We start from the raw sequence: 23,499 nt of genomic DNA, 5'->3' as shown, positions 1-23,499 counted from the left end.
TGCTATCTAGGTAACACACTAATGGGGGGAAACCATAAGAGCACTGGAAAGACTTTATATACTAAATTGACATTTAAATCACAGCCCAGAAAAGTAAGCCTAGGATTGCCTTCTGAACTTAAGCAGATTGACCACCTGCTAAAATAGAAGATTTAAACAGGAATCAGAATGTCATAGGATAATACTTAAAATGTCCAGTGTACAGACCAAATTTACTTCACAAATGAAAAATCAGGAAAATCTCAACTCTAATAAGATAAGATAATCAATAGATGCCAACTTTGAAATGACACAGATGTTGGAATCATCAGCAAGGATCTTAAAACTGTTTTTGTAAAATTGTTCCACCAAGCAATTAGAGACACTCTTGAAACAAATGAAAACATAGGAAACTGCAGCAATAGAAGTAGAAAACATAAATAATCAAATGAAAATTTTAGAACTGAAAAATACAGTAACCAAAATTTAAAAATTACTGGGTAGGCTCAATAGCAGAATGGAAAGAACAGAGGAAGGAATTAGTGAACTTAAAGATGGATCAATAGAAATTATCCAATCTGAATAATGGAGTGAAACTAAATGGAAAAGTAAGCTTAGCCTCAGAGACCTGTGGGACAATAACAAAAGATCTAACATTTAGGCATTAGAGTACTACATGGAAAGGACAGAATGTGGACCTAAAAAAATTTTGAAGAAATAATGGCTTAAAATTCCCAAATTTGGGGGCACCTGGGTGGCTCAGTTCATTGAGCGACTGCCTTCAGCTCAGGTCATGATCCCAGAGTCCTGGGATTGAGTCCCACATTGGGCTCCCGGCTCAGTGGGGAGCCTGCTTCTCCCTCTGATCCTCTCCCCTCTCATGCTGTTTCTCACTCTTTCTCTCTCTCTCAAATAAATAAATAAATAAAATCTTAAAAAAAAAATTCCCCAAATTGGCGAAAGACATAAGTCTACAGACTCAAGAAGCTGAGTGAACTCCAAACAGGATAAACCTAAAGAAATCCGTGCACAAATTGTTGTTAAACTTCTGAAAATTAAAGCAAAAGAAAAAAATCTTATATATGCACTGTTGTATTTGTGTATTTAAAATATATATGTATATTAAAATTTTTATATATTTTTAAATTCCAAATTAATTAATATACAGTGTTAGATTATTTTCAGGTGTATAAGATAGTGATGCAACAATTCTATACATTACTCAGTGCTTATCATAAGTGCACTCTTTTTTTCATGTTTTTAAAAAAATTTCTTTAAATTTTACTCAGCTAACGTACAGTGCAATATTGGTCTCTGGAGTAGAACTCATCACTTACATACAACACCTAGTGCTCATCACCACAAGTGCCCTCTTTAATACCCATCACCCATCTAGCCCATCTCCCACCCACCTCCCTCCCTTAACTCTCAGTTTGTTCTCTGTCATTAAGAGTCTCTTATGGCTCTTATTAACACACTGTGAATTGTGCAAGACTGTTGAATCACAGATCTGTACCTCTGAAACAAATAATACAATATATGTTAAAAAAAAAAGATAGCAGGAGGGGAAGAATGAAGGGGGGAAATTGGGGGAGAGAACCATGAGAGATGATGGACTCTGAAAAACAAACAGGGTTCTAGAGGGGAGCGGGGTGGGAGGATGGGTTAGCCTGGTGATGGGTATTAAAGAGGGCACATTCTGCATGGAACACTGGGTGTTATACACAAACAATGAATCATGGAACACTACATCTAAAACTAATGATGTAATGTATGATGATTAACAAAACAATAAAAAATTAAAAAAATTAACACACTATTAAATAATCCATGGATCTCAAGAAATAAAAAATATGTTGAATGTAAATGAAAACATAATATATTAAAATGTATGGGATGCAGGGGCGCCTGGGTGGCTCAGTTGGTTAAGTGACTGCCTTCGGCTCAGGTCATGATTCTGGAGTCCGGGGATTAAGTCCCGCATCGGGCTCCCTGCTCAGCAGGGAGTCTGCTTCTCCCTCTGACCTTCCCCCCTCCCATGTTCTCTCTCTCTCTCATTCTTGTGCTCTCAAATAAATAAATAAATAAAATCTTTAAAAAAAATATGTGGGATGCATTTAAAGCAGTGCTGAGAGGGACATTTATAGCATTAAGTGCATATAATAGAAAAAAAAAACATGATGTCAAATCAGTAATTGCAGCTCCTACTTCAAGAATCTAAAAAAAAGAAGATAAACCCAAGTAAGCAGAATGCAGGAAAAAATAGAGCAGAAATTAATGAGATTAAAAATAGAAAAACAAGAGAAAAAAATGAAACCAAAAGCCAGTTTTTAAAAATATCAATAAAATTTATGAACATCTACCAAGACTGACAAGGAAAATGGGAGAAAATAGTAATTACCAATATACTGGGACTAAAGAAAGAGATTCACTGTAGATTTCACTGACATTAAATGGGTAATAAAAGAATACTATAATATGTTAGTGAGAATCTACCTGAATAAAACAAATCCTTGAATCACAAAATCACCAAAATTCACCCAAGATAAAATTGGTAATCTTAATATCCAACAGCTATTAAAGTAAATTTATGAAAGTCCTTCCAAAAATGAAATGACTAGGCCCAGATGGTTCCACTGGTAAATTCTACCAACAGTCTAAAGAAGAAAAACCAGCAGATCGTATCATTGTCAGAAAAAGCATTTGAGAAAATCCACACTCTTTAATGATAAAAACTCTCAGCAAGGGGCGCCTGGGTGGCTCAGTTGTTAAGCATCTGCCTTCGGCTCAGGTCATGATCCCAGTGTCCTGGGATCGAGCCCCACATTGGGCTCCCTGCTATGCAGGAAACTAGCTTCTCCCTCTCCCACTGCCCCCGCTTGTGTTCCGTCTCTTGCTGTGTCTCTCTCTGTCAAATAAATAAATAAAATCTTAAAAAAAAAAAAAAAACCTTTCAGCAAACTAGGAATAAAGTGGACTTTTTCACCCTGAGAAAGGGCATTTATGAAAACCTACAGCAAATGTCATACTTAATGGTGACCGTCTGCTTTGGGGAACAAGGTTGAGGATGTCTGCTTTTAACAGTTTTACTCAGGTTAGTACTGGAAGACTTAACCAGTGCAGTAAGGCAAAAAAAGGGAAGAAGGGACATACAGATTAGAATGAAGAAAAAAAGCTGGTCCTATTTGCAGACCAGACCTATTTGTAGAAAATACAAATCAAAACTGCAGTGAAATATCACCTCACACCAGTCAGAATTGGCCACATAGGAAATCCCAAAGAATCTACAAACAACAAAACCCACTAGAATGTACAAAAGATACTCCTAAAACAATTAAGTTTGTAGTTATAGGATAGCAAATCAAAATACTCTTTTTCTTTCAGTCAGTCAATTAATTAATTATATTGCCATATATTAGCAATGGATAATTGGAAACCAAATTTTTAAAACAATACTATTTGATTAAAGGCCTAAATATGAGATATGAAACCATAAAAATCCTAGAGAAGAACACAGGCAATAACCTCTTTGACATTGGCCATAGCAACTTCTTTCTAGATATGTCTTCTGAGACAAGGGAAACAAAAGCAAAAATAAAGTATTGGGATTTCATCAAAATGAAAAGCTTCTGCACAGCAAAGGAAACAATCAACAGAAGGTAACCTATGGATTGGGAGAAGATATTTGCAAATTGCCTATCTGGTAAAGGATTAGTATCCAAAATATATAAAGAACTTATAAAAATCAACACAAAGGATGAGCAGAAGACATGAATAGACATTTTTCTAAAGAAGATGTATAGATGGCCGATAGACACACAAAAAGATGCTCAAAACCCATCACCAGGAAAATACAAATCAAAACTACAGTGAAATAATCACCTCACACCAGTCAGAATGGCTAAAATCAACAACACAAGAAATAAGGATGCAGAGAAAGGGGAACCCTCGTTCATTCTTGGTAGGAATGCAAGCTGGTGCAGCCACTCTGCAAAACAGTATGGAGGTTCCTCAAAAAGTTAAAAATAGAAGTACCCTATGATCCAGCAATTACACTACTAGATATTTACCCAAAGGATACAAAAATACTGATTCAAAGGGGTATATGCACCCCGATGTTTATAGCAGCACTATCAACAATAGCCAAACTATGGAGAGAGCCCAAATGTCCATTGACTGATGAATGGATAAAGAAGATGTGGTATCTATATACAATGGAATATTACTCAGCAATCAGAAAAATGAAATCTTGCCATTTGCAATGACATGGATGGAGTTAGAAAGTATTATACTAAGCAAAATAAGTCAGAGAAAGACAAATACCATATGATTTCACTCATATGTGGAATTTAAGAAACAAAGCTATAGAGAACAAACTGATGGTTACTGGATGGAAGGTGGGTTGGGGGAATGGGTTAAATAGGTGATGGGGATTAAGGAGTGCACTTGTGATGAGTACCAGGTGTTGTGTGGAAGTGCTGAATCACTAAATTCTACACCTGAAACCAATATTACACTATATGTTAACTAACCTGAATTGAAATAAAAACTTGAAAAAAAAAAGAAAAAATAATGGTGTTTTAAACAAAATACACATTTATTTCTTTTTCAAGTGAGCACAGGCATTCTGGATTTGGTATGGCGGCTCTACAGTTGTCAAAGACTCAGGATCAGAAATGTTCTGAATAAATTAGAGCTGCTATTTGATGCAATAGCTTAGAACATTTAAAATTTGAAAAATCTTTCAGGTGTGCATTGAGGCCAGTGTACTCACTGATTTTCTAGAGACATGGAACAACTTGAAAGTGGGAGGCTTGTGTTGGAAAGAGGACAACTGCAAACAATATTTTTTAAAAATATTTTATACCTAAAGTTTGAAATTGCCATGGTAATTTTTAAATTTACCTTCTGATGAATGGAATGTTGGAATGTTGCCTTTCTTTGCCATCTTAACAAATTGCAGTGTTTCTGGTTAATTCTTTTAAAAGTATTGTTGGGACGCCTGGGTGGCTCAGTCGGTTAAACGGCTGCCTTCGGCTCAGGTCATGATTGAGTCCCGAGAAGCAGGCTCCCTGCTCAGAGGGGAGTCTCCTTCTCCCTCTGCCAGCCTGTAGCCCTGTTTGTGCTTGCTCTCTTTCTCTTTGACAAATAAAAAAAACTTAAAAAAATATAAAAGTATTGTTAATATGATAAGTGTCAAATGATTGTTATTCTATTATGAATGTAGGAGGTCAGTCATGTAGCCAGTGAAATTCAAAACAAATGAATACACATCTTCAAATAACTCTTTCTACTGGGAGAGAATAAAAATTTGTTATATTACTAAAATCAGTAAGAGAGCTAAACATTCTCCCTTTGTTTTCCCTACTTAATTTCAAGCCATATAGTTCTTCTTAAATCTAACTTTCTAAGAGCAAAGTAACTACCTAGCTGTCCTCTGAGAAAGAGTATACTTAAGAACCAGAATGAATCTAGGTTAACAACTTTTAAAGTCTAATTTATCTGATTCTGAAAACAAAAGAAAAATAAAAGACGAAGAGTAAACTGAGAAACAAGTCTCAACATATGTAACTATAAAGATTAACATCTTTCTGTATATAGATTACATAAAAATCAATAGGAAAACCAGTAAGAATACCAATAGATAATCAGCAAAGATACAGACAAGCCATTCACAAAACAATACATTAAGGAAATAGTCTTACTAGTAAGAGATGTAAATTAAATCAGTGAGATAATGAGATAACCCTAACCATTCCCAGATATTCTCCTTCATATTAACAGGCAAGAAAGTGAAGTTTATTTTTATTTTTATTTTTTTATTATATTCAGTTAGCCAACATAAAGTACATCATTAGTTTTTTTTTTTTTTTTTTTAAAGATTTTATTTATTTATTTGAGACAGAGAGAATGAGATACAGAGAGCATGAGAGGGAGGAGGGTCAGAGGGAGAAGCAGACTCCCTGCCGAGCAGGGAGCCCGATGCGGGACTCGATCCAGGGACTCCAGGATCATGACCTGAGCCGAAGGCAGTTGCTTAACCAACTGAGCCACCCAGGCGCCCGTACATCATTAGTTTTTAATGTAGTATTCAACTATTCATTAGTTTTGTGTAACACCCGGTGCTCATCACAACATGTACCCTCCTCAATACTCATCACCCAGTTACCCCATCCCCCCATTCCCCTCCCTTCTGTAACCCTCAGTTTGTTTCCTGGGGTCCAGAGTCTTTTATGGTTTGTCTCCCTCTCTGATCTCTTCCCATTCTGTTTTCCCTCCCTTCCCCTGTGGTCCTCCGCGTTATTCCTTATGCTCCACATGTGAGAGAAACCATATGATGATTGTCTTTCTCTGCTTGACTTACTTGACTTAGCATAATCCCCTCCAGTTCCATTAAAAAAAAAAAAAAAAAAGGAAGTGAAAATATTTGCTGGTGGATATCAAGTTTTAATTAGCACATCTGAAAAATAATTTAGTAAAAGCCTTAAAATTCTTCAGACTTTTAAGTAATAAAAGTAATTCTAATTCTGGGAATTTGTTTTAAGATAATAATGTTAAATATGAGAATGGAGTGACTATTTCATAAATATTTACATGGAAGCAGTATTTGCAGTAGCAAAAATAAATTTACTTATCCAAATGTGCCAGTTGTAGTCCAGTTAAGATATAGATGTGTTAGTGCTTACATTAAATAGTATATTATATACTATTGTTTAATATAATATATATAATATATATTAATGCTTACATTACATAGTATATGATATATTATTATATATAAAGTGAATTTATGTAGAAATTATATATAAAGTATAATCTCACCTGCATTATGAAAATATATTTGGAAAACACATGAAGAAAATGCACCATAATTTTAATGAGGATTAATTGAGGGGCCAAGATGTTAGATTCTTTTTCTGATCAATTTTAAAAATTTTGAATTGTTAATATATATTATTGTTAGGAAAAAATAAAACTTTCATTGAAATAATAAATGATATCGTGAAATACTACTACCAGTGTTAAGTGAAAAAGATATATATACAAGAGATTAAGGTAGGAGATTATACTAGTTAATTTGCTATGTTTAGCTTTTATCACAGTATCAGCAAATATATATTAAATTCTAGAGAAAGGGCTTTGGACATGGTCTTAAATCTGAGCCTTTCATCTTCTGTGTTAGGCTTCTTATTAAATTGTAGATTTATATTACCCATTTATACACAAAAAGTATTTCAGAGAGTTGTTAGAGATGAAATAAAATTGCATATAAAGCTTCAAACACTAAATCAGTGTTGATTATATTATCTTGTTTTTGATATGAATTATGTGTCTCTCCAGGTATGCATAATTGACATCTATTTTCTGATATAGGTGATATTTAGAATGATAGCAGATTCATCACTTAAGAAGCTTTTCTCTGTAGAGAAATAAATAGACTCAATGAAGTGGACTTCATTTGTATAATGAGGTATAATGGAGTGCTTGGATAAGAGTGTATGTATACTTGAGCCAGGATAGAAAAACCTCCATCCTTCTGAGGCAGTTAAAACCTTAATTTCCCATTCCAGTAACCTTACTTTGATATGAAAACCATCATTTATGGAAAATGGTGACATCATTACTCATTCCTGTCAAAAACAAGATTGTGAAATTTTAAATATTTATGCTACAAGTACTTTTTAGTTTTTTAAAACAAAAGCACATTAGAAATCACACACGGAGTCGCCTGGGTGGCTCAGTTGGTTAGGTGTCTGCTCAGTTGGTTAGATGTCTGCTCAGTTGGTTAGGTGTCCGTTGGTCATGATCCCAGGGTCCTGGGATGGAGCCCCACATGGGCTCTCCGCTCAGTGGGGAGTCTGCTTCTTCCTATCCCTCTGTGCGTGGTCTCTCTCTCTCTCAAAAATAAAAAAAATCTTAAAAAGAAATCATACACAGAAGGTATCTTTCTCTTTTTGCCAAGATAAAAATTGAGGTCAATTATTAATAAAACTAGAAAATAAATATATTAGAATTATCTTTATTCTTCATTTTTAGAGTTATCACAGCAATGGAAAAAAGAAAATTTTCCAACAACTAAGAAATCTTCATCAAAAAGCTATATAGGTGTTTCATTTTATTTTTTTATTTAAATTTATTTATTTATTTATTTTATTATGTTATGTTAGTCACCATACAGTACATCATTAGTTTTTGATGTAGTGTTCCATGATTCATTATTTGCATATAACACCCAGTGCTCAATTAGCCACTACATCATTAGTGTTTAATATAATGTTTCATTGATTCTTTTTTTTTATAATGTTCAATGATTCTTTAGTTCAGTATAATACCCAATGCTCATCATATCACATGCCGTCTTTAATGCCCATCACCCAGTTACTCCATCCCCCCACCCACCTCCCTTTTCACAACCCTCAGTTTGTTTTCCAGAGTCAAAATCTCATATGGTTTGTCTCCCTCTCTGATTTCTTCCCATTCAGTATCCCCCCCCCCACCCTATTGTGCTCTGCACTATCCCTTATGTCCCACATCTGAGTGAAGCCATATGATAATTGTGTTTCTCTGACTGACTTACTTCACTTGGCATAATACTCCCCAGTTCCACCCATGTCGATGTAAATGGTAGGTATTCATCCTTTCTGATGGCTGAGTAATATTCCATTGTATATATGGACCACATCTTTTTTATCCATTTGTCTGTTGAAGGGCATCCCAGCTCTTTCCACAGTTTGGCTATTGTGGACCTTGCTGCTATGAACATTGGGGTGCATGTGCTCCTTCTTTTCACTACACCTTTATCTTTGGGGTAAATACCCAGTAATGCAATTGCTGGGTCATAGGGTAGCTCTATTTTTAACATCCTGAGGAACCTCCATATTGTTTTCCAGAGTAGCTGTACCAGTTTGCATTCCCACCAGCAGTGTAAGAAGGTTCCCCTTTCTCCACATCCTCGCCAACATTTGTTGTTCCCTGTCTTGTTCTATGAGTGGGTTTAACAACCAATTATACTGTCTGTTAAGGTGACACTTACAGGGGTGCTTGTCTGGCTCAGTCAGTATAGCATGTGACTCTTGATCTTAGGGTTGTGAGTTCAAGACTCATGTTGGGCACAGAGCCTACTTAAAAAAAAAAAAGACACTTTTATGAAATAAATGTAAAATGATGTGTACTTGCATTAATTTTGGGCTATGAATTTTCCCTCAAGTGTATAACTGCAGCATTTCATAATTGTAGCTAAATTGTTTTAGTCATTTATTTGTACTATTTTAGGATGACATGATATTAGAATTTTTGCTTTCACATTAAAAACACATTTGAGTATCTGTAACGAAGTCTACCCTGTAGTTTACTTTTCCTTTGTGATAGAGTATACCTTAACACAGCAATATTTTCATGTTATAGGAAGATAATTAACACACATTTCTAATAGAACATAGAGATTAAAGATATGCTTTATAACAGTTCTACTTTGTATTGAATAAGAAGTTTTTAAATTTTTTTCAGGAATCCCTAAGAAATGAACATTTCCTAGATTTTACTAGAAATAAGGCACAGCTCTCTAAATTCTGCTGTATAATGTCTTTCTAATCTTTGGAAGATTAAATTTGTAAATTGAAGTTGGCATGTCATGTTGGGGTCCATGTAAAGAACAGAAGATGTAAAATCCATTTTTATGGTCATCCTAAGAATATTGATTTGCCAAGTTTACAAACATACATTGGTTTCCTTACATCATCATATCTTTTGGGTCCAATGAGAGGAATTCAGCAGAGAAACATTGTATAGTGACTAAGTGCATGGGCTCTGGAGAGATACTCCGAGTGCAAATTCTGATGCTACAACTTGGTAGCTGTGTGATTTTGTGCCTCTTAGTTTTCTCCTAGGAGATAATAATGGTGTCTACCTCCTAGGGTTGTGATGTCGCTTAAATGGTATGAAAGTTTAGAATGGTACCTGGCACATTTTTAAATGCTTGATTAAATGCTTACTCATTATTTCATTTTTGTTGTTATTTAATAGGAATGATATTTACTGTTGTAGGAGTCTGTTCCTAAAGCAAGTCTTCTATCTTCTTTAGTCCTACATTTTTACAAAGATATCCTAGCCTCCATCCCACCTATCCTAAAAATATTAATCTTTAGAAGTGCAAGCTCTTTTTCTTGCTGCCTTTTCAAATATATTTTGTACATAACAAAGTGATAGTTTTAAAAGATTTTCTCTCCAAGTATATTCTGTAAATCAGTGTTTTAATGACTTTTAAGGCTGGTATTTTCTTTTTGTTGTTGTTGTTGTTTTTTTGTTTTTTTAATTTTATTATGTTATGTTAGTCACCATACAATACATCACTGGTTTTTGATGTGGTGATCCACGATCCATTGTTTTTGTATAACACCCAGTGCTCCATGCAGTACGTGCCCTCCTTAATACCCATCACTGGGCTAACCAATCCCCCTCCCCCCTCCCCTCTAAAACCCTGTTTGTTTCTCAGAGTCCATAGTCTCTCATGGTTCATCTCTCCCTCCAATTCCCCGCCCCCTCATTTTTCCCTTCCTTCTCCTAATGTCCTCCATGCTATTCCTTATGTTCCACAAATAAGTGAAACCATATGATAATTGACTTTCTCTGCAAGGCTGGTATTTTCAATTGAAGATAACTTTTAGTATATTTTATTTTAGCTAGGTTTATAATCTAAAATAATATTTTGGCAGGCATCCTTGTGGCTATCCAGTATCTCCACTCCTCTTTTTCCTTATTAAAAGAGCCCCAAACAGTTTAGATTGGCAGTGTGTACAGCTAAAGTACCTACCTTTTTAGACTCCCTTGAAGCTAGGAGAGATGGTGTGATGCATTTCTGGTCATGAGCTATAAGCAGAAGTTTCTACAAAGTGTTTTCTGGAAAAGCCATTGTATTTCTTATAACAAGTGAATTTACTACATCGGTATATGGTGGAGCTGCTATCTTATTACTAGGAGATGGCATTTATGAGGGTAAAAATCACCTTCCAAGGATTGCAGAACACAAAAATAGATGTCTTAGATATTGCTGACACTGTACAATCACTGTAAAAGCCGTAGACTACTTTGGAATTTTTTGTTATGTGAAAAACTAATTCTCTATTTGGTTAAATCCTTTTATCAGGTTTATAAAATGCAGACAAACACAAATCTAATTGATTTATGAGGTATCACTGAAGGAAGAGTGAATTAACTCATTACATGATTGATTACCACTACTTTTAATTCACTAATTTTGTTTTTCTGTAAAACAGTGGACTTACCTTCATTATTGTCTGTATCTATTGACATGGAAAGAAAGATATTTTTAAATTGTTTATATACAAGTGCATATTTTAAATTTACTTTTTCTTTCAGATTTAAATTTCACTGACGAGTATTTTAATCTTATAATACATAGCTTTTATAGCAGACATATTCAACTTACATTTATTTGAAAATTTATAGACTCCATGAAGACATGATAACTGAAGAAAAAATAACCTAAGTAGTAGATATTATTTCATTTTATTAACTGCCTTTTTTAATGGGCTAAATTTTCTTTGTGAAGTACATTTTTATTTCAGTATTCTTTTTGAAAGTATTTGCAAAAGAAATGATAAATTAGGTTCCAGGATTACTTTTATATCATCATTGGGGAATAGTTGTAATAAAATAACATCGGGATAGTTGTATGGGAACAGAATGTTAAAATTGGACTATTTCTGCCTTACATACACTTACGTCCTATTTTAAGGCCCAGGACTACTCCCACTACCACCCACGTGCAAGATATGCTAAGAAACTGTGAAGCATGTTTGGTTAGCAGTAGGTCAATTTAATGAAATATGTGTAACACTTGTCTACTAAAAACTATAAAATATTACTGAGAGGTTAAAGAAGACCTAAATAAATGGAGCAAGATGTCATGCTTGTGGAGTGGCAAACTCAATTTTGTTAAGATGTCCATTCGCTCCAAAATCAATACATGCATCAACACAGTAAGTAACAAGCAAAATTTCAGCGGGCATTTTTTGGCAGAAATTGATTATGTTTATTCTACAATATATATATGGAAACATAAATGGCTGGAGTATCCAAAGCAAACTTGAGGAAGAACCAAGTTGGAGGTCTTTGTATATGTGATTTCAAGACTAACTATGAAGTATAGTAATCAAGACAAAAAGTATTGACAAAAGGATAGGCATATACATCAGTGGAATAGAGACCATAACTGACCAGACAGATATAGTCAATTAATTTTTTTCATTATTTATAAATTTAAAATGAAGATTGTGTATAATTTAAGGAGTGCAACATGATGATCCAATACATACATAGTTGGTGAAATAAGTACTAGAGGCAACCTCATTAACATGTCACCTCCTCTTCACATAGTTATCATTCTTTGTGTGTGGTGAGTGTCCCTGAAATGTATTCTCTCAGCATATTTTTAGTCATCAGTGCAGTATTATTAAGTATAGTCATCATGCCTGTATATTAGATCTCTGGATTATTCATCCTATGTAACTGTAACTTTGTACCCTTTCAGCAACATCTCCCATTTCCTCAGCCTTTGATACCACTGATCTACTCTCTGTTTCTGTAAATTATTCTTTTTTTAGATTCTGTATATGTTACATAAAAGTATATTTTAAAAATATGTGTGGGGCGCCTGGGTGGCTCAGTCGTTGGGCATCTGCCTTTGGCTGAGGTCATGATCCCAGGGTCCTGGGATCGAGCCCCGCATTGGGCTCTCTGCTCAGCCTGCTTCTCCCTCTCCCACTCCCCCTGCTTGTGTTACCTCTCTCGCTGTCTCTCTCTCTCTCTGTCAAATAAATAAAATCTTTAAAAAAAATGTGTGTGTATATATTATAATATCTGTGTAATCCTAAATGATACACACTTGTGCAGGTGTTTATATTGTAAAATTACTCTGTACAAACTTTTCTACAACTCCCTTTTATCTCTTAATATGTTTTCACATTTATTCATGTTGTATTTTTTATATTATATTAGTAGTTGTTCATTTCATGATTATATAGTATTCCATATGATTATGCCATATTTATCCATTCCACTGTTGGTTGACATTAAGGTTAACTCCTTTTTTTTTTTTTTTGCCCATGTTCAGGAGTGAGACTGGTCTATAATTTTCCTTTCTCCAGTGTGGACTTGGTCTGGCTTTGGTATCAAGATTATACTAACATCATAAAATGAATTGGAGAGTTTTCTCTCTTTTTATTTTCTAAAAATTTTTATGTAAGATTGTGATTACCTGTTTCTTGAATATTTGATAGAACTACCTTTAGGATAGTGTTTTCTTCATGAGATGATTTTTTAAATTACTGATTCTATTTCTCTAATGATTTTGGAATCATTCAGGATTTTTTGGGTTATTTTTGATGTCTTTGTTATCGGAATTTTTCTATCTCACTTAAGTTTTTAATGGTAAAGACATAAATTGCCTTTTGCAATAGTTACTTCCTGTTTTCATTCCTAATATTTATTTTTGCCACCTTATTCATCTCACTCAGACTTGCCAGAGGTTTGTCTATTTAATTTTTAAATTTTAAATTTTATTTTTTTTTAAGATTTATTTGAGAGAGAGAGTGTGAGTGGGGGGAGGGGCAGAGGGAGAGAGAGAATCTTAAGCTGACTCCCCGCTGAGCTTGGAGCCTGACTCTTTCCTGATCTCATGACCCTGAGATCATGACCTGAACCAAAATCAATAGTTGGATGCTCAGTTGAGCCACCCAGGAGCCCCTCTATTTTAGTAACCTTTTCAGGTAATACCTTTTGGTTTTGCTAACCCTCAATTATAGTCTCATTTTCCATTTATTTAATTTGTGTTCTTGTTTTTATTTCCTTCCAACATCTTTTTATGGGTTTAACCAGTTTTTCTTTTTCCAACTTACAAGTTGGACACATAGCTCATTTTTAAAAAATTCTTTCCTTAGACTTGTCTAGCCTGCTATTTAACGAGCCATGAGTTCTTTGATTACATTTGTCAGTTCTAGAAATTCTTTGGTTACTTTTTAGAAGTTTTAATTTTAATTCCAGTTAACATACACTGTTGTATTAGTTTCTGGTGTATAATATAGTAATTCAGCACTTCCATAAATCACCCTGTGCTCATCACAAGTGCACTCCTTAATCCCCATCACCTATTTAACCTATCCACTCCACCTACTTCTCCTCTGGTAACCATTTTGTTCTCTATAATTTAAAAGAGTCTGATGACTAAAATCAGCAACAGCAGAACAACGGATGTTGCTGAGGATGTGGAGAAAAAGGAACACTTGTACACTGTTGGTGGGAATGCAAACTGGTATGGCCATTGTGGAAAACAGTATGGAGGTTCCTCAGAAAGTTAAAAATAGAACTACCTTATGATCTAGCAATTGCAATGCTAGGTATTTACCCAAAGAATACAAGAACACTAATTCAAAAGGGATGCATGCACCCTGATGTTTATAGAAACATTATTTACAATAGCAAAGATATGGAAGCAGCCCAAGTGTCCATTGATTGATGAATGCATAAAGAAGATGTGGTGTGTGTGTATATATATAAATATACATATATATATATGTATATATATACACACACATACATACAGTGGAATATTATTCAGCCATAAAAAAGAATGAAATCTTGCCATTTACGACATGGAGGGAGTAGAGGGTATTGTGATAAGTGAAATAAGTCAGTTGGAGAAAGACAAATACTTATGATTTCACTCATATGTGGAATTTAAGAAACAAAACAAGCAAAGGGAAAATAATGAGAGACAAATCAAGAATTCTTTGGTTATTTTTTAAGTCTGCCTGGTTAATTTTTACAGCCTTTTCTTCTTGGTATTTACCCATTTATTTCTTTAAACATATTGTAGATGCCCATTTAATATTCTGTGTATGATCATTTCAGTCTTCAGTTTTTGTTGTTCTGATTAAGTTGTCTTTTTATTTGCTGACTCTTGCTCATATTTGCTTGTTTTAATCCTGGTTTTGGTGTTTTTTTTATTTTGAGCTGATGTTCTTTGGGGCTGTAACTCTAGGAATTCTTTAAAGCTAGGGTTAAAACATTTCTCAGAAAATTTGCATTTGTTTTTGCCAGGTTGTTGGGGTATTACCTTTCTGGAGACATGTTAAAATTTAGATTGAGGTTTCTTGGTAGGAATTGCATTAAATGTGTAGATTGCTTTGGGTAGCATAGACATTTTAACAATATTTGTTCTTCCAGTTGATGACCATGGAATGTTTTCCATTTCTTTGTGTCCTCTTCCATTTCTTTCATCAGTGTTTTATAGTTTTTAGAGTACAAATCTTTTACCTCTTTGGTTAGGTTTATTCCTGGGTGTCTTATGGTTTTTGGTTTGCTGTAGTGATCAAGACAGTATGATACTGGCACAAAAATAGACACATGGATCAATGGAACAGAATAGAAAACCCAGAAAAGAATCAGACTATATGGTCAATTAATCTTTGGCAAAGCAGGAAAAAGTATTCAGTGGGAAAAAGACAGTCTCTTCAACAAATTGTGCTGGGAAAACTGGGCAGCCACATGCAAAAGAATGAAAGCTGACCACTTTCTTACACCATACACAAACTAAATTCAAACTGAATAAAAGACCTAAATGTGAGACAGGAAACCATTAAAATCCTAGAGGAGAACACAGGCAGGAACCTCTTTGACATCAGCCATAGCAACTTCTTTCTAGGTGTGTCTCCTTTGGCAAGGGAAACAAAAGCAAAAATAAACTATTGGGACTTCATCAAAAGAAAAACTTCTGTACAGAGAAGGAGACAATCAACAAAACTAAAAGGCAACCCTTGGAATGCAAGAATATATTTGCGAATGACATACCTGATAAAGGGTTAGTATCCAAAATATATAAAGAACTTATAAAACTCCAGACCTAGAAAACAAATAATCCAGTTAAAAAATGGGCAGAAGACATGAATAGACATTTTTTCCAAAACGGATGGCCAACAGACACATGAAAGATGCTCAACCACCCTGATCATCAGGGAAATACAAATCAAAACTACAGTGAGGTATCATCTCACACCAGTCAGAATGGCTAATATTAACAACACAAGAAACAACAGGTGTTGGGGCGCCTGAGTGGCTCAGTTGGTTGGGCGACTGCCTTCGACTCAGGTCATGATCCTGGAGTCCTGGGATCGAGTCCCGCATCAGGCTCCCTGCTCGGCAGGGAATCTGCTTCTCCCTCTGACCCTCCTCCCTCTCATGCTCTCTGTCTCTCATTCTCTCTCTCTCAAAAAAATAAATAAAATCTTTAAAAAAAAAAAAAAATAAAATATTTAAAAAAGAAACAACAGGTGTTGGTGAGGATGCAGAGAAAGGGGAACACTCTCACTCTTGGTAGGAATGCAAACTGGTGTGGCCACTCTGCAAAAGAGTATGGAGGTTCCTTAAATAGTTAAAAGTAGAACTGCCCTATGATCTAGCAATTGCACTACTGTATTTACCCAAAGAATGTAAAAATACTAATTCAAAGAGATACATGCACACCGATGTTTATAGCAACATTATCAACAACAGTCAAATTATGGAAGCAGCCCAAGTGGCCATTGACTGATGAATGGATAAAGAAGATGTGGTACACACGCGCACACACACACACACACACACTAGAATATTACTCAGCCATTAAAAAGAATGAAATCTTGCCATTTGCAATGACATGGATGGAGCTAAAGTGTATTATGCTAAGTGAAATAAGTCAGTCAGAGAAAGACAAATACCATATGATTTCATTCATATGCAGAATTTAAGAAACGAAACAGATGAACATAGGAAAAAAGAGAGGCAAACCGTAAAACAGACTCTTAACTATAGAGAACACACTGATGTTTACCAAAAGGGAGTTGGGTGGGGGGATGGGTGAAATAGGTTAAGGGGATTAAGGAGTGCACTTGCTTTGATGAACACTGGTTGTTGTATGGAAGTATTGAATCACTATTTTGTACACCATAATATTACACTGTATGTTAACTAACTGGAATTTAAATAAAAACTTGAAAAAATTTAGATTGGGCTTTCTTAAACTATAACAGTAGAGCGGATTCCCTCCTCAGACCCATGGGAGTGCTCATTTGTGTTAGTATTCCTTCTTGTGCCTCATTCCATCCATAGCCAAGGCTGAGACCCATACCTCGTCCTGTGTCTCTCTCTGCATAGTGGGATTTTATTTCCTCCTCATTTATTCACTGAGGGTATCTGCCTTCTAGAATCCTAGCCTTCCAGGGTTTAATCCCACCTCCCACCTAGCTCTGGCCTAAAGATACTTGGCTAAAACCCAAAGATTGGCTGGTGCCCCCAGAGTAAGTGCAGATGCAATGACAAATTCCCTGTATTTTGATGTTATAGTAGTTTCTGGCTTTACTTTCTTACCCACTCAGCCATATATTTGATGTTTTGCTTTCATTTTGATGTTATTTATTATTTATAGGTTTTATGTGGAGGGTTATCTCTATCTGATTTGTGATAGTCCTACATTTTAGAGTAAGTGTTCTATGCTTCTGAAAGCTGTTTCTTCTTTAAACAGCTCTCCCCACGGGTCCTCTTCCCTTAAAAACTGACCATCATTTATTGATGGTCTCTATGGATTCAGTGCTGTTTATACATTTATAACCATTTTCTACTCATAGCAGCCTTGTAAGATGGCATTAACATTCTCACTTTATACTCTGGTAAATCAGACAGCTAGGAAGTTACTTAAGGTAACTTGGTAAGGTCCCTTTTTCTTCCTCTCCCAGATTTTACTAGATAGGATTTGATGGGTGAACAAATCTGAGGTATTTTTTTTGCCTCAAACATTGTCTCTAACCAAATCCCAGAAAGATTCACTGTATTTTTACATTGTAAAAGTAATCTTCATTACTTCTCCATATTTGACTTCATGTGAGTTCACAAATAAAAAACCAGTATCTTCTTCAAATATGAATTCTTTATGGACTACATAATGGCTTTTACTTTTTTTAAAAATTTATTTATTATGTTATGTTAATCACCATACATTACATCATTAGTTTTTGATGTAGTGTTCCATGATTCATTGTTTGCGTATAACACCCTGTGCTCCATGCAGAACGTGCCCTCTTTAATACCCATCACCACGCTAACCCATCCCCCCACTTCCCTCCCCTCTAGAACCCTCAGTTTGTTTTTCAGAGTCCATCGTCTCTCATGGTTAGTCTCCCCCTCCGATTTCCCCCCCCTTCATTTTTCCCCTCCTGCTATCTTCTTCTTTTTTTTTTTTTTTTAAAGATTTTTTATTTATTTATTTGAGACAGAGAGAATGAGAGAGAGAGAGCACATGAGAGGGGGGAGGGTCAGAGGGAGAAGCAGGCTCCCTGCCGAGCAGGGAGCCCGATGCGGGACTCGATCCAGGGACTCCAGGATCATGACCTGAGCCGAAAGCAGTCGCCCAAACAACTGAGCCACCCAGGCGCCCTCTTTTTTTTTTTTAAAACATATAATGTATTATTGTTTCAGAGGTACAGGTCTGTGATTCATCAGTTTTACACAATTCACAGCGCTGACCATAGCACATACCCTCCCCAATGTCTATCACTCAGCCACCCCATCCCTCCCACCCCCAACACTCCAGCAACCCTCAGTTTGTTTCAAAGCACGCTTTCAATAGGAATGCCCTTAATATTTCAGGCAAACATTGGTGGATTGGCTGGGAAGCTTGAGTTCTCTCAGAGGCAGCCCCAGTGGGGTCGCATGTCCTCTTTTCAGAGCATTGGGCAGACAAGTTACACCCAAGGACATTCTTTCAATGAGACATAACCACCTCTGAGGCTTGCTTCGTAAATTTGAGTTACAACAGCAGCATATTTAAAAAGCTTAAAATATTACAATACTTTCCTAATTCGTGGGAAATGTTTTTACCTAACAGGAGCTGAAAGTGATTATTTCAGGTATGAAATGTTCAGTAAGGATCGAAAACTTGGAGGAACACAGCAGTTTTAGAGCTGGTTCAAAGGGTGTAAATCTTTGTTTCTTTCTCAAAAGACTAAATTGGGGCTAAGAAATTCTGTTATTATTGTTGATAGAAAAGAGTATTTCCAAGAAAGCAGATGTCTGCTTTTCTCAAAATTCTCTCCTAGAGAAGGACCCATTTAAAAAAAAAATAAGCCTCTTTTAGAAGCTGCATATATTTTCTTGCTGTTATCCTTACTACCAGCTCTAAATGATGACTCTGATGTATGTGTGCTGTTAGCTTCTCCATGCCCTCTGAGGATGATGACTCTTGTGCTGCAAATTATCATTTCAAATCAGTATTTACTCATTTGTGGGACTTCACCCAACCCACAGCTGAGCCTGCCTTGACTGTGATTCTGACTTTTTACTGAGGACAGCTGCATATTTCCTATGCACTATTTTTTTTAAGCTCATCAGTTCATCAGCCACTCTTCTATTTGCATTTTGTTCAGAATTTAAAAAAATATTTTTAAAAAGCAGAACATGATTATATTTCAATATACAACTTCTGTACAACCAAAAAATAAAACATCACAGTAAAATGTTGGCAAGAAAATGTAGTATTTCATTTGCAATGTATGGCAAATGGTTAACATCCTTAGTCATAAAGATCTCTTAGAAACCAGTAACAAAGACACTAATATTTAAAAACAACAATAACAATAACAGATTGCCTTTTACAGAAGATGTTTTAGGGAAATATGTGAAAATAGGAAAAAGTCCATGATTGGAGAGACTCCAATAAAAAATAAGAAATTTTAGTACCCATGCACTAGCTGTAACAAGATTGTATTGGTGCATACAGATATTTTAAGAATCACACATTGTCAAAGGCAGATTCCCTGAGTCTTCAGTATAACTTCTTGGATAATTAGATTCTCTATCTTTACCTTTATGAGTCAGAGTTGGGTTTAATTTATTTTGGCTATTTGTGATATGAAATTGAATAAAAACAACTAGCCTAGTATTGATTTTGTGAAATACAGGTTGATTATACTGCCATATATTTGGTTGGTATGTTGCAGCTTGAGTGCTTGGCATCCATTTTTCCATTTTATCTTTACTACCTTCAAGAAGTCAGGCAAGGAAGATTGCTTTTTCTCCCCCTGCCTTTGTTTATAGATAAGGAAACTGAGAATTAGAAAATTAAGAATATCATAACCAAGCAGAAGGAGATAAATTTTGCCTAGAGAGTAGGAAAAATGGAACTAGAATCTGGGTATACTGCTTTGACTCCCAAGTTTTCCATGCTGAGAGATTTAGAGTCAATTAAACTGAGCAAATTCACAATACTTGTTAACCCTTAATTGTAAAAATTTTTCATTGTAACATCTGGATAATGCTAATAAATGGACAAATTATAATATTGTACTAAGCCCTTTTCCTTAATATTTATATATTTGTTTCAAATGTTTAAAACTTCAAGAAAATTTTGATCCATAATGTTACAAATAAATAGCTATTGTTTAAATACGGAAAAAGAACCTTTCTGCCAACAGAGAAGAAAATATTTGTAGGTAGATATTGATACTCAAATTAATTTGGCTTCAAATTGAAACTTTTTTTTATTCAGTTAGCCAACATCATTAGTTTTTGATGTAGTGTTCCATGATTCCTTAGTTGCGTATAACACCCAGTGTTCATCACATCATGTGCCCTCCTTAACACCCATCACCCGGTTACCCCGTTCTCCACCCCGCTCCCTTCTGTAACCCTCATTTTGTTTCCCAGAGTCTAGAGTCTCTCATGGTGAAACTTAATATAAAACACCTTTCTTTTAAAAACTGACATTTAATGAGCATTAGGTTTCATTTCTAATTATTCTTTTAGCCCCTGTAATCTAAAATCACCTAGTTGGTGTTTCAAATCTTGGATGATTTTAGGATTGCCTTATTCTGAAAATAACTCTGCTAATCTGTCAGAACCAAATGCTGGGACACTTTTCCATTGGGTGTTACTAAAAACAGAGCGTGGGCTTCTTTTTCTCTCCTCATTTTGAGCACTTCCATAGCAACACATTGTTAAAATAGAACAATGTGTTTCAGGGAGGGTTTTTTTGTGTTTGTTTGTTTAAGAGAGCATTTCTGTTTACCAAATCTGTGGCACTCAGGTAAATATTTTAAGAAATGCTTCCATTGTTGAACACCAGACAGAATATCAGAATACACCAGATGGATACTTTCAAGTTTACATCCAGAAACCTTCTGATACATGACAGATTGTTTGTATTATTCCCTAAATATCTTTATTAAATTTTAAATATTTGTATTAAAACATGCAACTGAGCAATGTGTGAGGATTTGTTTTTTTACTTCATTAGGTAAATTTAGAAGGAAGGATTTCTAATATACTTACTACTAACATAACCAAATTTTCACTCTATAATTTCCTTACTTTATTCTCTTTTTGTCTCTCTGACAGCTTATTTGCAACTTAATTTTTTTTTCTTTTGGTTTGTTCTTTGTCTTTATTTTATGGCCTCTCAGGTTTTTTTTTTTTTCTTTTCTGTAGATTGTTCTTTTTCTCTCCTACCCTGCAGTCATCACATATTTTCTCACCTGTAGCAATTCTTCCTTCGATATGACTTTCAGCTTCTCCTCTTTCTACCCAGTCCCACTCCTGTCATCTGAAAATTCATCCTCTCTGGTAAGATTTAGTTTGTTTCTTCTTCTAACTATTCATGTCACTCTTCTTTTATTACGTTATTCCTCTACTCGTAAGCTCTCCTTGACTAGGTTGTCTTCTGCGGGAAGAATAGTGGCACATTCATTTTTTCTATATACACTGCCTCTGCTCATTCAGACTTGTGGTTTCACAAAAATGATGATTCTCAAGGTGTGTTGAGCCAGATCACTCTACTAAACAGCATCCCTTTATTTCCAGCTGCCTATTGGCTTGCTAGTCTGTCTGCCCAGATGTACAATGGGTAGCTCAAGACCAACATGTCCTTTCCAGCCTCTGGTCTCTCATCTTTTTTTTTTTTTTAAAGATTTTATTTATTTATTTGAGAGAGAGAGAATGAGAGAGAGCACATGAGAGGGGGGAGGGTCAGAGGGAGAAGCAGACTCCCCGCAGAGCAGGGAGCCCGATGCGGGACTCGATCCAGGGACTCCAGGATCATGACCTGAGCCGAAGGCAGTCGCTCAACCAACTGAGCCACCCAGGCGCCCTCTCTCATCTTTTTTGTGTCGTCAGGCTCTTGTGAGGATCTACTATGATAATACATGTGTAAGTCTCAGATAATCATTGTTCAGGGTACACTTGTAGAAGGAAGGGTATGTGATTAACGGTGGGCAGTGCTGAGCATCATACATGTTTGACATTCTTGTCAGAGGAAAACAATAATTCATGTATTCAGTCATTCAATAAATATTGAATGTTCAATACATTTCAATGTATTGTTCAATGTTCAGTACATTACAGTGTGCCCCACCTTGCTGCTGGGGATTCAGCAGTTAATAGAAAAGATAAAGTCCCTGCCCTTTCAGAGCTCACTTTCTAGAGTGGGAAACAGATAATGAACAAACAAGAAATGTATTTAATATGTTCTGAGATACAGGGTGTTTCATATTTCTGATTTATATCAAATTGGCAAGCATCTTTTAAGATAGTTTTGTAATTTACATATCTTTTTTTTTTTTAATTTTATTTATTTGGCAGAGAGAGACAGAGCGAGAGAGGGAACACAAGTAGGGGGAGTGGGAGAGGGAGAAGCAGGCTTCCGGCAGAGCAGGGAGCCCGATGCGGGGCTGGATCCCAGGACCCTGAGATCATGACCTGAGCCGAAGGCAGACGCTCAACGACTGAGTCACCCAGGCACCCCTGTAATTTACATATCTTAAAGTTCATCCATTTTATGTATATTAGGTGATTTTTAGTAAATTTACAGACTAGTGCAAACAACACCACATACAGCTTTAGAATATTTCCATTACTCCAAAAAGGTCCCTCGTGTCCATTTGCAATCAATCCACACTCCCACAAGGCCCCAACTGACCATTTGTCTGTTTTCATTCTCTGTAGATTTGCCCTTTCTGGGCATTTCATTTAAATGGCGTGATGTAATATATAGTCTTTTGTATCTGGTTTATTTTACTTAGCATAAATGTTTTGGGGGTTTATCCATGTTGTAGCATGTATCAATAGTTCATTCCTTTTTATCCTGGACTGTATCCAATTCCATGTGTATGCATTTTGGGGGGGGGCTGGGTACAGTATACTTTATTGATGGTACATGACAAGGTAGGGCTTCCCAAGCCCCTCCCCTTCTTCAGGGGGTCTGGGATGGAATCTATGTGTATGCATTTTGTTATCCATTCAGTAGTTGGTAGACATTTGGATTGTTTGTATTTTTTGGTTATTCTGAATAATACTATGAACATTTGTTTACAAGTCTCTGTGTGGACATGTTTTCATTTGGGGTGGGGGTAGCTATTTAAGAATAGAATTTCTGGGTCACAGGGTAAATTTGTATTTAACTTTTTAAGAAACTGCCAAACT

The 23,499-nt window shown here is 35.6% G+C and overlaps 1 protein-coding gene across 1 annotated transcript in view; it reads left to right on the top strand.

The window, feature by feature from the left end:
• DOCK3 (dedicator of cytokinesis 3) overlaps nucleotides 1-23,499 on the top strand; it is a 482,665-nt gene that overhangs the window by 136,842 nt on the left and 322,324 nt on the right. The window lies entirely within an intron of this gene.

The sequence above is a fragment of the Neomonachus schauinslandi genome, chromosome 1, assembly GCF_002201575.2.
Source record: "Neomonachus schauinslandi chromosome 1, ASM220157v2, whole genome shotgun sequence".
NCBI classification, from domain to species: Eukaryota; Metazoa; Chordata; class Mammalia; order Carnivora; family Phocidae; genus Neomonachus; species Neomonachus schauinslandi.
This window is presented reverse-complemented; position numbering and strand designations above follow the sequence as displayed.